The 13,140-nt window shown below is 38.5% G+C and overlaps 1 long non-coding RNA gene and 6 other non-coding genes across 7 annotated transcripts; 1 reads left to right on the top strand and 6 right to left on the bottom strand.

Moving 5' to 3' along the window:
* Nucleotides 1-3,152: 3,152 nt before the first annotated feature.
* TRNAM-CAU lies at nt 3,153-3,224 on the bottom strand. The gene has a single exon. It is a non-coding gene; the product is annotated as a tRNA-Met (tRNA).
* A 1,061-nt stretch (nt 3,225-4,285) lies between these two features.
* Nucleotides 4,286-4,357, bottom strand: TRNAM-CAU. The gene has a single exon. It is a non-coding gene; the product is annotated as a tRNA-Met (tRNA).
* A 394-nt stretch (nt 4,358-4,751) lies between these two features.
* Nucleotides 4,752-4,823, bottom strand: TRNAM-CAU. Its single transcript has one exon. It is a non-coding gene; the product is annotated as a tRNA-Met (tRNA).
* Nucleotides 4,824-4,908: 85 nt separating this feature from the next.
* Nucleotides 4,909-4,980, bottom strand: TRNAM-CAU. Its single transcript has one exon. It is a non-coding gene; the product is annotated as a tRNA-Met (tRNA).
* An 84-nt stretch (nt 4,981-5,064) lies between these two features.
* TRNAM-CAU lies at nt 5,065-5,136 on the bottom strand. Its single transcript has one exon. It is a non-coding gene; the product is annotated as a tRNA-Met (tRNA).
* A 438-nt stretch (nt 5,137-5,574) lies between these two features.
* LOC115926624 lies at nt 5,575-6,589 on the bottom strand. Its single transcript, XR_004065173.1, has 2 exons — nt 6,437-6,589; nt 5,575-5,966 (listed from the first exon to the last, which is right to left on the bottom strand). It is a non-coding gene; the product is annotated as an uncharacterized LOC115926624 (long non-coding RNA).
* Nucleotides 6,590-12,414: 5,825 nt separating this feature from the next.
* TRNAM-CAU lies at nt 12,415-12,486 on the top strand. Its single transcript has one exon. It is a non-coding gene; the product is annotated as a tRNA-Met (tRNA).
* Nucleotides 12,487-13,140: the final 654 nt, after the last annotated feature.

The raw sequence follows: 13,140 nt of genomic DNA, 5'->3' as shown, positions 1-13,140 counted from the left end.
TTTTAATGCAATCAAGTATGTTGATGATTGGAATAGTATATATTGCTATGAAATTAAAATGATTTGTAGATCATGTATTTTGTTTTGTTCACCAACATCACAACATTTGTTAAAGGCCTAATCATTAACTTCATCATAAGTTTGCATTTCTAACCAGAATAAATATATAATACAGTCTTTCAATTAAAAAAAAGGGGGGGGGAATATGCAGCATTATCAATTATACAAGACAAGAAAAGGGTCGACATAACCATTTTACAAAGCTAAAGACTAAATTTCTTTGAGTGAAGTCCATCTCTCGCAAACAGAAGGCATCTTTTTTCAACCAAAGAATTTTCGTTTATTGCATCGGCAAAAACATTGATTTTTTGGTGGTTTTTACAAACCTATAGCTATAAAAATTAATCTTTATAGGCACCATCCCACCAAAATAGAAATTTATCCATTTAAACCAAAGTATTTTCGTCCCATCGTCATCGTAATTGTTACTAGCCAATCCATCGGGGCATTCTTCTGGCGGAAGTCATGTAATACAGGCGCCATTTACTTGATAGATGGTCAAGCTGCTACGAGGCAATTATCCTCTAACTCTGCACTTAAACCACTTAGACAAATCCACATTCATACATCATCCAGAGTATTGGGTCGTTTGCACTGGACAATGTCCTCGATCTTCTTGAGATCTGATCTTTAGCTTTTAGATTGTAGATTGTGATTAATTCTCGTTGGATTTTCATTCCCTTTTTCAACGTTTAAAGCAAAATTCAATTTCTTCTTGCTTTTTCTGATTCAAATGTCATAATGTTTTGAATAAATTTTGAACAGTATATAGTATCATATTGTATTTTGTTGGAAATTCAAAGAATTTTTTTTTCCGTAGTAAAGTTTTCGATAAATATCAGTAATTGCGACAAATGATTTACTAGTAAACATCAACATACTTTGATACGCGGTATATTATGGGTAGCATGCTATTACGTCTTTTATGTACTTACTTTAATTTGTCATGTTGAATGTGCCCTATCTTTATTTTAGACGCAGTTTAAACTGATGTATACGTTACTCCATAAATGCCTCTCCTCCCAAACAAACAAACAAACAAAATGGGAGGGGGGGGGGGTTCGGGGGATGAGGCGAAGGAAACTATAAATCCCTATTTTCCTGGCTTTCATAGAATACTGAGTCTTAGCTACAGCGACTACTTACTTAATGTGTACTATCCTTTCGTGTACACCTTCTACATTCTAAATATTCTAAATATATGTCATGATGTGTGTAGTATTGTTCATGAATCTTATTATTTCCAACATTATGATGGAACTGCAAGACATTTAGTAATAATATAGTATTCCGTTGTAAGGAGTATGCGACGGAACGCGCACTATGTATTTACCCCCCCCCCCCCACCCACCACATCGGTTTCCATCTTATAAACAATATTGCGATTCAAGCATTGAGATATATAGATTCAAACTGCATTATAAGTGGTTAATGGATTGTTAGAAGGCTGACTATTTACACTTTTCATTACTATCTTCTCTCTGACTGTCTTCAAGTGTCACTCCTCATTAAGAAAATCTTTTTGGCTTGCCGCGCAGGGCCCATTAGCAACGAGAGGGTATGGCTTTCAACCTACCTCTGGCACTGACGGTAGAATAAACAAGATGGAGAGGGGACTCGATAAGATGCTATTAATACATAGGGTCAACATCCCATTATGTGCAACATTTCCACTCCCTGGGGAGTATTATATCATACATACATGCATGAAATACGCTAGGGTTAATATCCCATTATGTGCACCTTATCCACTCTCTGGGGAGTGTGATATCATACATACATGCATGAAATACGCCAAGGTTAATATCCCATTATGTGCTCCATTTCCACTCCCTGGGGAGCATTATATCATACACACATACATGAATGCACTGACAAATAGCGTTATGTACACAAGGCTTCTGATTATTTATGTAGGATTATCCAGTTTGTATATTATATTATATTATATTATAGGTTTGACCGGGATTAAGCTATCAAATTCAATATAATTTAAGTCTATAACTATGACAAGTTCAACATTGTCATAATCACCGTTACCTTTAAAGTCTATTATCCTAACCTTCATTTTAATTTGGCTATACTATGTTTCTTTTAAATTGTAGCTCATAATTATAAAAGATCTCGACATTCTCGAAATATCCACCCAATATTAATAAAAGGATATGATATGGCTTCAGAACTATTCAGTCTGTAAACGAATCCATTATCTTCAAGAGACCCGACTTCAATATTTACAAACATAAAATAGTCCCTCATACTTTGGCAAAAGCAGCTGATGAAAGCCATTTCCTGACCTATCGCCCCCACATTGGTTGCAGGCAAACTTGAGAGGCCATTGACCTGCCTATAAGACTGAACATACGAACGTGAGATCATGGTCGCATTGCTAATAACATACATCAGCCCTAGAGAGCAATAATGAACTTAGAGCTAATGGACGAGATGCCGTATGGCCTTCTTCGCAACTTGAGTAGGGGCCAATGAACTTTAAAGAGAATGTTCAGCGAAAGATTATTTTTAACTTTTTCATCCTTTTCATGTTAGTGTGGAAGAATATCATACGAAAGGAATGTCCCCCTGAAAAGAAGGGTGCTTCTATTGCTCTAATATTTGAAATATGACAACAAAATTAATAGCTGATACGTTTTAACCAAACCGTCATGATACACGTTTTTGTAGTCTTATACACTCATTTATGTGTAGAGTGCATGTTTAATAAATGCCACTTTGAATATTCCATAATGTGCTACATACATAAATAAATCTTTTTTTCTTCTTCAATATCTTCCGGACAGTATGTTTCACGATGAAATCTCTTGACGCAAATGAACTTTATCCTTAACCTATTTTAATACCTCACCTTCTCCCGGCGGCATACCATTCATCGATCTAAAGACCAGGATGCAAGGGTGACTGACTTCTGTGTGAGTAAACAAGCCTCATGATCTCTGTTCGTGACCCCAAAACATGCCAAAAGGGTGCCCCGACATTGAGTCCTGCCACATTTGCCCCAGTCTTTATTTCACCGAAACTAAACGACTACCATGTTGCCGGTTAAAATTGGGATTAGTGTTGCGTTTCAAAATGATTAGCAGAGCGAGGTTTCGATCCTCGGACCTCTGGGTTATGGGCCCAGCACGCTTCCGCTGCGCCACTCTGCTTCCCTTGAAAACTAGTTTGTGAAAAACCGAACTTATTATAATTATATCAAATAAGATTTCAAATAAGATATAAAATAAGATATCGAATAAGAGAATGATAAAAAGAAGAAGTCTTAAAGGTGAAATTCAAAGAAAATCACAAATATGTCAACTAATGTATGACTAGAAACTGGTAAGCTAACATATGGCCATCGTACAAGTTTTAGGTCAAATACATATCGGGTGATTTATAAAAATACAAATACAACCACCTGCATAGCAGCTGGGATATACGAGAGATTCGCCGGAAAAATAACGATGTTTTAATGACGTCACTATATGGACCAATACTGCCCAAGCAGACGACATTCCATAGAGAATGAACATAATTGCAAAGCTTTTAGTTGTCAAATTATAATGAGTTTAGTGTATATAAATGTGATGGCATGTCAAACCATTCAAAAGGGATATGACCCGATTCCGATAACTAAAATCTTTTGCTTGTAAACACACAGGATAGGGGTTAATTAACAATCAAAGAAACCAGACTTTCGAATTGAAAACACCCGGAATGATATTAAGGACGGCATTTGTTCCCTCTTGAAACGCCGAACATACCGCGGTGTGTGCAGCTGAATATTCAATGGCGTCTTAAATTGTTTACAAGCGACAGATTCCTTTATTTTTGTATCGCTGCATTTGTCATCAAAATAAAACCATGCGCGGGGTTTAGAGTGAGGCAATATATTATAAATTTAGCCTGACGGTAGTGAAGTAAGAGAGAAAACTCGAGATAAGATGAAAACACAGGCACTGAAAATGTGTGAGATGTCATGCGACATCGTCTGCTTGTGCAAGTCATGTCCATACTGTGATCTCACACATCTCTGCAGCGTTCGGAGAGTTCCTCAGGTGCTATGCCGGGGCTGTGTTTAAGCGTTTTATAATTTATAATAATCATTACTTCGAATGTTTCCAAGCATTGAATTTTGATAACCTTGTCGAATCAAAGTTTCAACTTTGCAATAATGAAATAAAGTTAGTTTTTTAAATCAATGAATATCTACTTTAAACAAAATGATTAGCAGAGCGAGGTTTCGATCCTCGGACCTCTGGGTTATGGGCCCAGCACGCTTCCGCTGCGCCACTCTGCTTCACTTGATAATTAGATGATCGTAAATCTGACAAATGTATTAAAGAAGGAGATGGCAATAAGAAAAGTCTTTCAAAAAATGATTAGCAGAGCAAGGTTTCGATCCTCGGACCTCTGGGTTATGGGCCCAGCACGCTTCCGCTGCGCCACTCTGCTTCACTTGATAATTAGATGATCGTAAATCTGACAAGTGTATTAAAGAAGGAGATGACAATAAGAAAAGTCCTTCAAAAATGATTAGAAGAGCGAGGTTTCGATCCTCGGACCTCTGGGTTATGGGCCCAGCACGCTTCCGCTGCGCCACTCTGCTTCACTTGAAAACTTCTATCTGAGAAACCCAACATGTATATCAAAGAAGGGGATGACGATACAAAAAAAAGTCCTTCAAAAATGATTAGCAGAGCGAGGTTTCGATCCTCGGACCTCTGGGTTATGGGCCCAGCACGCTTCCGCTGCGCCACTCTGCTTCACTTGAAAACTTCTATCTGAGAAACCCAACATGTATATCAAAGAAGGGGATGACGATACAAAAAAAAGTCCTTCAAAAATGATTAGCAGAGCGAGGTTTCGATCCTCGGACCTCTGGGTTATGGGCCCAGCACGCTTCCGCTGCGCCACTCTGCTTCACTTGAAAACTTCTATCTGAGAAACCCAACATGATATATCAAAGAAGCGTATGACAATAAGAAAAAGTCCTTCAAAAATGATTAGCAGAGCGAGGTTTCGATCCTCGGACCTCTGGGTTATGGGCCCAGCACGCTTCCGCTGCGCCACTCTGCTTCCCTTGATAATTAGATGATCGTAAATCTGACAAGTGTATTAAAGAAGGAGATGGCAATAAGAAAAGTCCTTCAAAAATGATTAGCAGAGCGAGGTTTCGATCCTCGGACCTCTGGGTTATGGGCCCAGCACGTTTCCGCTGCGCCACTCTGCTTCACTTGAAAACTTCTATGTGAGAAACCCAACATGTTTATCAAAGAAGGGGATGACGATACAAAAAAAAGTCCTTCAAAAATGATTAGCAGAGCGAGGTTTCGATCCTCGTACCTCTGGGTTATGGACCCAGCACGCTTCCGCTGCGCCAGTCTTGCCCCCTTGAAAACACGATCATAGTAAACTCAAGATATATGTTACACAGGCCTTATATGCCTGCGCCGGTTTAATTAATTAAGATTAGTAAACACGGAGATCCATTAAAATACATAAGTCTGAAACATATTTTGTGCCGATGATTCCAAAGAGGTATTTATTAATATTCAGTGTCGAAGGTACACCGATAATAAATTCCCAGTGTGACAACTGGCATCTCGATTTCAAACAACAATATCACAAAAACAGCTACATGCAATGCTTTACAATGTATTGTACAGGTACAATAAATGATAGAGAAAGAGCAAAGTAAACTACACTGTACAGTAGAAAAAATATCAAGCAATAGAAGAAAAAGAATAGATGTTCATATAAAGTACAAATGATAAAACACGAGTCGTTCGTCAATAAGCACTAAATACATCGATCAGGTGGAGAGCGTTGCCTGAACAACGACAGCAATCCCAACTCTTGTCCCGAGGGAAATGGAAGTGGAACCATGGTGGAACCATGGTGGAACTCTGTTAAGAAACAAAATCAAGGCAGGTCTTAAAAATCTGCGACATAGTAACTTCTGGGGGAAGTTACATCACACGTCTATCTGCCTTGAAGTCTAAACTTGCTCTCCTACTTAATCAATAATAATTCTCCTTTATATTCAACAAGAGTATTTATCGTCTCACAAGTAGTAATTGGGCTATCACTAAACTATCTAATGATGAGTATTTTACAATGACTGAAATAACTATAAATATGTCTGGCTTGTGGAAAGTAGTATCTTAATTCATACACAATCACAACCATCTTGAATCAAAGGTTAATGGACATAAACACATGAAAATATCATACAATGGGTTTTCCAACACAAGGAGAATCACACTAAACAATATCATACAATTCATTCAAATTGCATGAGGATCTTGGGATATATCTCTATAATTTACTAGAATAGAACATGAATATACTTTTAGGAAGGTGAGTGTTCGCTTACCTGTTAAGAAACAAAATCAAGGCAGGTCTTAAAAATCTGCGACATAGTAACTTCTGGGGGAAGTTACATCACACGTCTATCTGCCTTGAAGTCTAAACTTGCTCTCAACGAGAAAGCCAATCTTCTTCCCAAACCAGGCAAACAACCCCACCATTCCCTATCCCCAAGACAAAGGATTACCAGAAAATGTATCCACTAGTCATTCATGAATTATGTACTCTACGAATAAAGGAAGTGGTCTGGGTTTAAGACATAAACAAGGCCTATAGAATAGGGGTCTCTTTGTTCCCATCTCTTTGTTTCACCATTGGCATATACAAGAGAGGTGATATTAATAGAAACATAGTTTAAAGGTACAATTTAAATAGGGGTTCAACCATTTAAAGTAATATAAGCTTACTAAAATTAGAATATAGGTTTACTCAAAAATAGAATATACCTTGTTAATAAACATGGTCTGACATATATATATATCAAAGAATGGGATGACAAAAAGAAGAACTTTTATTTATACAAAAAATTATTAGCAGAGCGAGGTTTCGATCCTCGGACCTCTGGGTTATGGGCCCAGCACGCTTCCGCTGCGCCACTCTGTTTCACTTGAAAACGTATATGTGAGAAACTCAAAATGTATATCAAAGAAGGGGATGACGATACAAAAAAGTCCTTCAAAAATGATTAGCAGAGCGAGGTTTCGATCCTCGGACCTCTGGGTTATGGGCCCAGCACGCTTCCGGTGCGCCACTCTGCTTCCCTTGATAACTAGATGATCGTAAATCTGACTAATGTATTAAAGAAGGAGATGGCAATAAGAAAAGTCTTTCAAAAAATGATTAGCAGAGCGAGGTTGCGATCCTCGGACCTCTGGGTTATGGGCCCAGCACGCTTCCGCTGCGCCACTCTGCTTCCCTTGAAAAAAAGAACATAAATGTTCGCGAGCTTCTATTTTTCTACGAGGAACCGTTTTGAAAAATAGTACAAGTCCTCGTTATGACTTATTTTACGCACCTGTTACAATTAAGTGTATTTTACTGGTCAGAATGAAATTGCATGCATTAGATATAATAATGTTTGCCCTACCTAGCAACGGTTTAACTTAACCAATGTAATTGACTAGTGCTAATGAGTTCTTCAGTTTGGCATATTGGAAGAACAGTGTAATTTATAAGAAACCTATTTCCAAGTTAACCCGTTAGTCGAACTTAATATATCCAAAATAGAAGTATTCGATGGAATCATTTTTTGTCTGTATTTCTCTTTATAATAGAACGGTTCAAAAAGAACTATCGACACATATAGCACTGCTGTGAGAGATTAAGCTTACGATTAAGATTAAGATTATGCTTTTTCTCTCTCAAAATTCCAGGTTTTTTTGATAATAGAGACAAATGAAATTAAAAAAAAGTACGATATGGATGATCTTCCTTCCATATAATCCTTAGTTAGATTGGAAGGATATCTGATGAACAAGCCCCCATCTGCCTGCATTAACAGCAGGTGTTTTCTCTTTTTACCGAAAAAGAAAGAAAAGTAAATACAGCAAAAATCGACAGTTCGATCGAAGTGAAATATCTTGAGAATAAAATAAATGTCTCTCTGATTATACATATGGATTGGAAAGACGTATATGGCACCGACTAAAATTCAATCTGTTTTCACCAGTCTTGACCCGATCTTAAGGGCCTTGACCGTGCGGAATGCTGCCTTAAGGCCTAAAGAGAAAGGGTCACTGGCTGGCCGTAATGGGACGCGGTTCATGACACTGGAATGCATTTATGGCAGAGTTTTGACAAGCGATCTCTCAAAGTTTATGACAAGTGTTGTCCGTCATGTCTAAGGATGCCGATGAAGGTTTCTGGTGTTCTATCACGGTAGGTCTCACACAAAGGCTTGGCAGCTTCATCAGTAGGGTTCATGACGTACTTCGGGGAATACCCGTGGTAAATCTCTTGGAGCTTTAGGATATACTGGCAGATCTGCCGACTGTAGACCTACACCCTTTCATCTCTGTTTGTCTTTGTCTCAGTCTTCCTTCTGTTCTGTTTATTTCTCATTCTCCTTCGGTTGCTCATTACTGTCTCCTTCTCTTTCCCTCCAAGTCTGTGTATTTTCGTTTATGTATATTTTTCTTTCTCCCATCTATGTATGTCTGTCTGTCTCTCTCTCTCTCTCTCTCTCACACACACACACACGCACGCACGCACGCACCCAAACACACACACACACTCTCTCTCTCCCCCTCTCTTCCCCTCTGTCCTTTCTCCCATCTCTCTCTCTCTCTCTCTCTCTCTCTCTCTCGCCTCCCTCTCGCTCTCTCTCTCCTCTCTTTGTCCGATGCACTCATGCTAATTCTGTATCCCTTTCACTGTTCTCTTTGTGTGTTTCTCTCTCAGTTACCATCTCCCTTCTCTCTCTCTCTCTCTCTCTCTCTCTCTCTCTCTCTCTCTCTCTCTCTCTCTCTCTCTCTCTCTCTCTCTCCCCCTTTCCATCTTTCTTCAATCTATAGAAGATGTGAAGTAATTATCTCTCTTGGCAAAACTGAAATCTAAAGTTTAAAATGAATAGAGGTAGAGGTGTTGTGGTCGCGTGGATACGTCGCCGGACTGTCGATCACAAGGTCCGCGGTTCGAGTCCCGCTGCGGCACTAATGTCCTTTGGCAAGACATTAATCTACATTTTCCACACTCCACCCAGGTGAAGTAAATGGGTACCTGGTTGGAATTTATTCCTTGAAACGCAGCGCGCGTAACAGCTGCACTGCCCAAGCCAGGGTAATTATGCTGCATTATTGTAGAGCGCTTAGAGACTTCTGATAAAGTAAGTGTTAGGCGCTATATAAGCAAATATAATTATTATGAATATGCGGATACCAAACTACTGAAGCAGTGAAAGGATATGACTTACTTATTTACTTAATACATCATGGCTAATCAGTAAACATGGCATGGAAAATATAAGAAGATATGCTGCTCAAACGTTATTCAACTTCATCACTGGAAGAAAACTAGGCGTCCATTTTAAGCCATGACTTAGCATGTGGTCTGACGTCCTCCACACGGGTCATCACATTTATAGGTCACCCGTGTGTTTTTGGAGTGGTCACTTACCGTTTGACCTTTCGTCTGACCAATGCGGTTATCTTGCCATTGACAATGTGTGGTCCACATTCTTATGCCAAAATGAATATGCCGTTTAAAAATACCGAATAATATTTGACCTATACGCTATACTATCAATCCTCATATGGCTATGATTTAGTTTTTTACCCTAACAGAGACATAATAGTAACGTTGGACTAAAGCGAAATAATTTTTTTTTTAAAACACAAAACAAAACAAAACAATAACAATAACAGACGAATAAACGAGCAAACAACAGCAACCAACAAAACACAACATTTTACTCTTGTGAATAAATGAGCTTTGTTAACTATGTACAGTAAGTCTGAATATAGGCCAAAGAGAAAGAGACAAAAAGGGATGGAGAATGAGATACATAGGGAGAGAGAGAGAGAGAGAGAGAGAGGGAGAGAGAGATAGGGAGACAGAGAGAGACAGAAGGGGAGAGTGGTAAAGTAAAAAGGGATTGAGAATGAGATATATAGGAAGGGAGAGAGAGAGAGAGAGAGAGGGGGGATAGATAACAGAGAATGAAATAGTTGTAAACTTACGAAGTCTCGAAAAAATGATAGGAACTACTTTGAACCCCCCCCCCTTAATATTTAATCTTACAGCTTTCATAATTGGTTACCGATCCTTTCCTTGTATCATGGCATGTGACGTTACATTTGACGATCAGGTTGGACAGATTCATGAGGTTACCAGAGATAAAAAACAGTCACGTGACATAAAGCCATGCCCCATGAAGAGCCATGTCCAATCTAATAATCAGGCCAATCGCTTGCTAATCACCGGAACTCTTTAGAAGGGTAATAAAGGAATCTTTCACCGTCCTTAACCATTGGTATTAACCATAAATTTACTACATCATGTTAGTGCATGGATCCATTAAGAGTGCAAGAGGGTGCATGTTGGGGTGGTACGACCAGAGGCGCCAGAAGCGAGGGTAGCAAGATGAGGGTGGTGAAGGCGTGTGGCGGTAGAGTTATGGGTGTGAAGTATCGATAGAAAATTGAATAATCAGTTGGCGACAGTGATTAAATCAGTCAATTACCATTGTCTACTTCCAAACATTCATACACTTTCCACGTTAATTAATTTTTGTAAATTTGAAAATTGAAGTAATACGAAAAAAGGGCGTGAAGGTTTAAAAAGGAATTCGATATAGAGATATTTAAGAGAGTTGACACATTTCAGATTTGGCGTTGCGTTTTTTTCCGAGTATTATTATTCGTAATCAAATAAAGACATATTATCTAAATCCCATGACGCCCCCCGCTCCGCCCCTCCTTCCGCTTTCATCAAAGTTTTGTCTAATCAAAACTAATTCCTAGGATTTAAAAAGTCCAAGTCCCTTTGAAAGTCAAAACCAGGACTCCTTTGCGTCCCTCTCCCTTTCCTCGTCCTGACCAAGTTGACCAATTTCATAATCTTAGAAATTAATACACAAAACAGAATCAAATCATCACTGCGCAAAACAGGCGCGCCCATAAGCACTCATCTTCATTGATCCCAATAACCCACGGTAGAATTCACCTTTCATTATGAACAGGGATGAGTTTGATATCACTGTGGTAGTTAGGCGGCGCCTGGCTGAGCGTAAATCACCGGGGAGCTGCACCGGCAGCTAGGCGAGGAACAGATGTTTTGGTCGTAAAGGGTTTGCGGGTGATTAAAACGTGACTTATGGGGTCGTCACGTAGTCAACCATTGCGAATAAATTATGAAATATGATGAGTTTGACTCTATGATCACGGATACGGCTTCATAAAAATGATTCCCCCGTCCTACCTCCAACTTTACAACCCCCCCCCCCCCAGCACCCTCCATCCCCACCAATATACAAGAAGATGACGATGACGAAGAAGAAGAAAAAGAAGAAGAATACGACGATGTATTTATATATTTATTTACATGTATGCACCTTCAAATGTCCGAAAACAAATTGTATGCATTTTTTACATAACAATAAATTATCATGAATCTTGAATCTTGAATCTTGATGATAATGATGATGAAGAGGAAGATAGAGAAGAAGAAGAAGAAGAAGAAGACGACGAAAAAGAATTACGCTGGCTCTGGAGCAATATAGAGCAGAGATAATGAGAAATAAGGCCCTTGAGTTTTCAAATGAGAACTGCCTTTTGATGGGTTTAACGTTACATTCATCACTCAAACTGAATAACAAATATGATGATCACAATCAAGATGCACGTACTCAGACGGCCCGGTTTCCACCCCCAAAACGACGAATATTGCATTCACAAGCTTAGTTCTATACATCGATAAAATGAATGAATAAACTTTTCTACCAATCCTTTAATAATCTTTAACGCTATCTATTCGATATGTCTTTCTTATTTAAAAGTTGAGAGTTATGGATTTTAATAGAGGTTTACTAATTGCTCATATACTTTCATTGTGAAAAAAAATATTCCTAATAAGTCAATGTTAAATACTTATCACACTTACTACTAGAAAATAATCTACAATGAATTCCAGTTTAAAATGTAGCGGTTTAAAAGGTGTTTTTTGTAAAAAAAAAAATCTCTGCGCAGCGAAAGCGTGCTGGGCCCATAACCCAGAGGTCCGAGGGTCGAAACCTCGCTCTTCTAATTTTTTTTGAAGAATATTTCTTTGTGTCATCATCTTCTTTGATATGATTACGTTAATATTCGGTTTATCATCATATAGTTTTCAAGGTAAGCAGAGTGGCGCAGCGGAAGCGTGCTGGGCCCATAACCCAGAGGTCCGAGGGTCCAAACCTCGCTCTTCTAATTTTTTTTGAAGAATATTTCTTTGTGTCATCCCCTTCTTTGATAAACATGTTGGGTTTCTCAGATAGAAGTTTTCAAGTGAAGCAGAGTGGCGCAGCGGAAGCGTGCTGGGCCCATAACCCAGAGGTCCGAGGATCGAAACCTCGCTCTGCTAATTATTTTTTTTCCTTTTTACACGACATTATTTATGTGCCATTAATATTCACATGATCTTTTTGTAATAACCAGTCCTGTCTAATTGGTTATAATTCTTTTTGACCGTCATTTCTTCAGTCGCTCGCCATGCAAATCATTTCAACCCATAACCCAGAGGTCCGAGGATCGAAACCCCTCTCTCTGCTAATAGATTTTCCTTCCTTTTTACACCACTTTTCAACACATGTCTGCATTTATGTTAATTGATTCCACTCTTGATATATGCTCATTCCAATTCATAGTGAAATATATTATTATTACGATCTGTATCATTTTATGTATTTTCTCAAAGGACATGGGTATTAAAACCATTCTAAATTTTAAATTAGAAAACCTTTAAGCTTTGTCTAGTTTTTGTTACTTCTAGCTTACATGACTGATAGACGTGTGACATCATAGTAATGTATTGTGACACTTTCATCTAAGTGCGTGACACATTCACCTACATTCATAAAAAATTCGAACAATTCAATCGTAAATTAAACCTACAATACAGGTGTATATCAATCTTCACTGTATATCGTGTCACTTATTGTCACCTAGATGATTATGCAGTACCCGAGTGTTTCTGAAATCCAACCTTCCATTATCCTTGACGGGAAATTATGTCAGA

The sequence above is a fragment of the Strongylocentrotus purpuratus genome, unplaced genomic scaffold, assembly GCF_000002235.5.
Source record: "Strongylocentrotus purpuratus isolate Spur 01 unplaced genomic scaffold, Spur_5.0 spur5_scaffold_2, whole genome shotgun sequence".
NCBI classification, from domain to species: Eukaryota; Metazoa; Echinodermata; class Echinoidea; order Camarodonta; family Strongylocentrotidae; genus Strongylocentrotus; species Strongylocentrotus purpuratus.
Note: the sequence above shows the minus strand (reverse complement) of the source record. Positions and strands in the feature narration are given on the sequence as shown.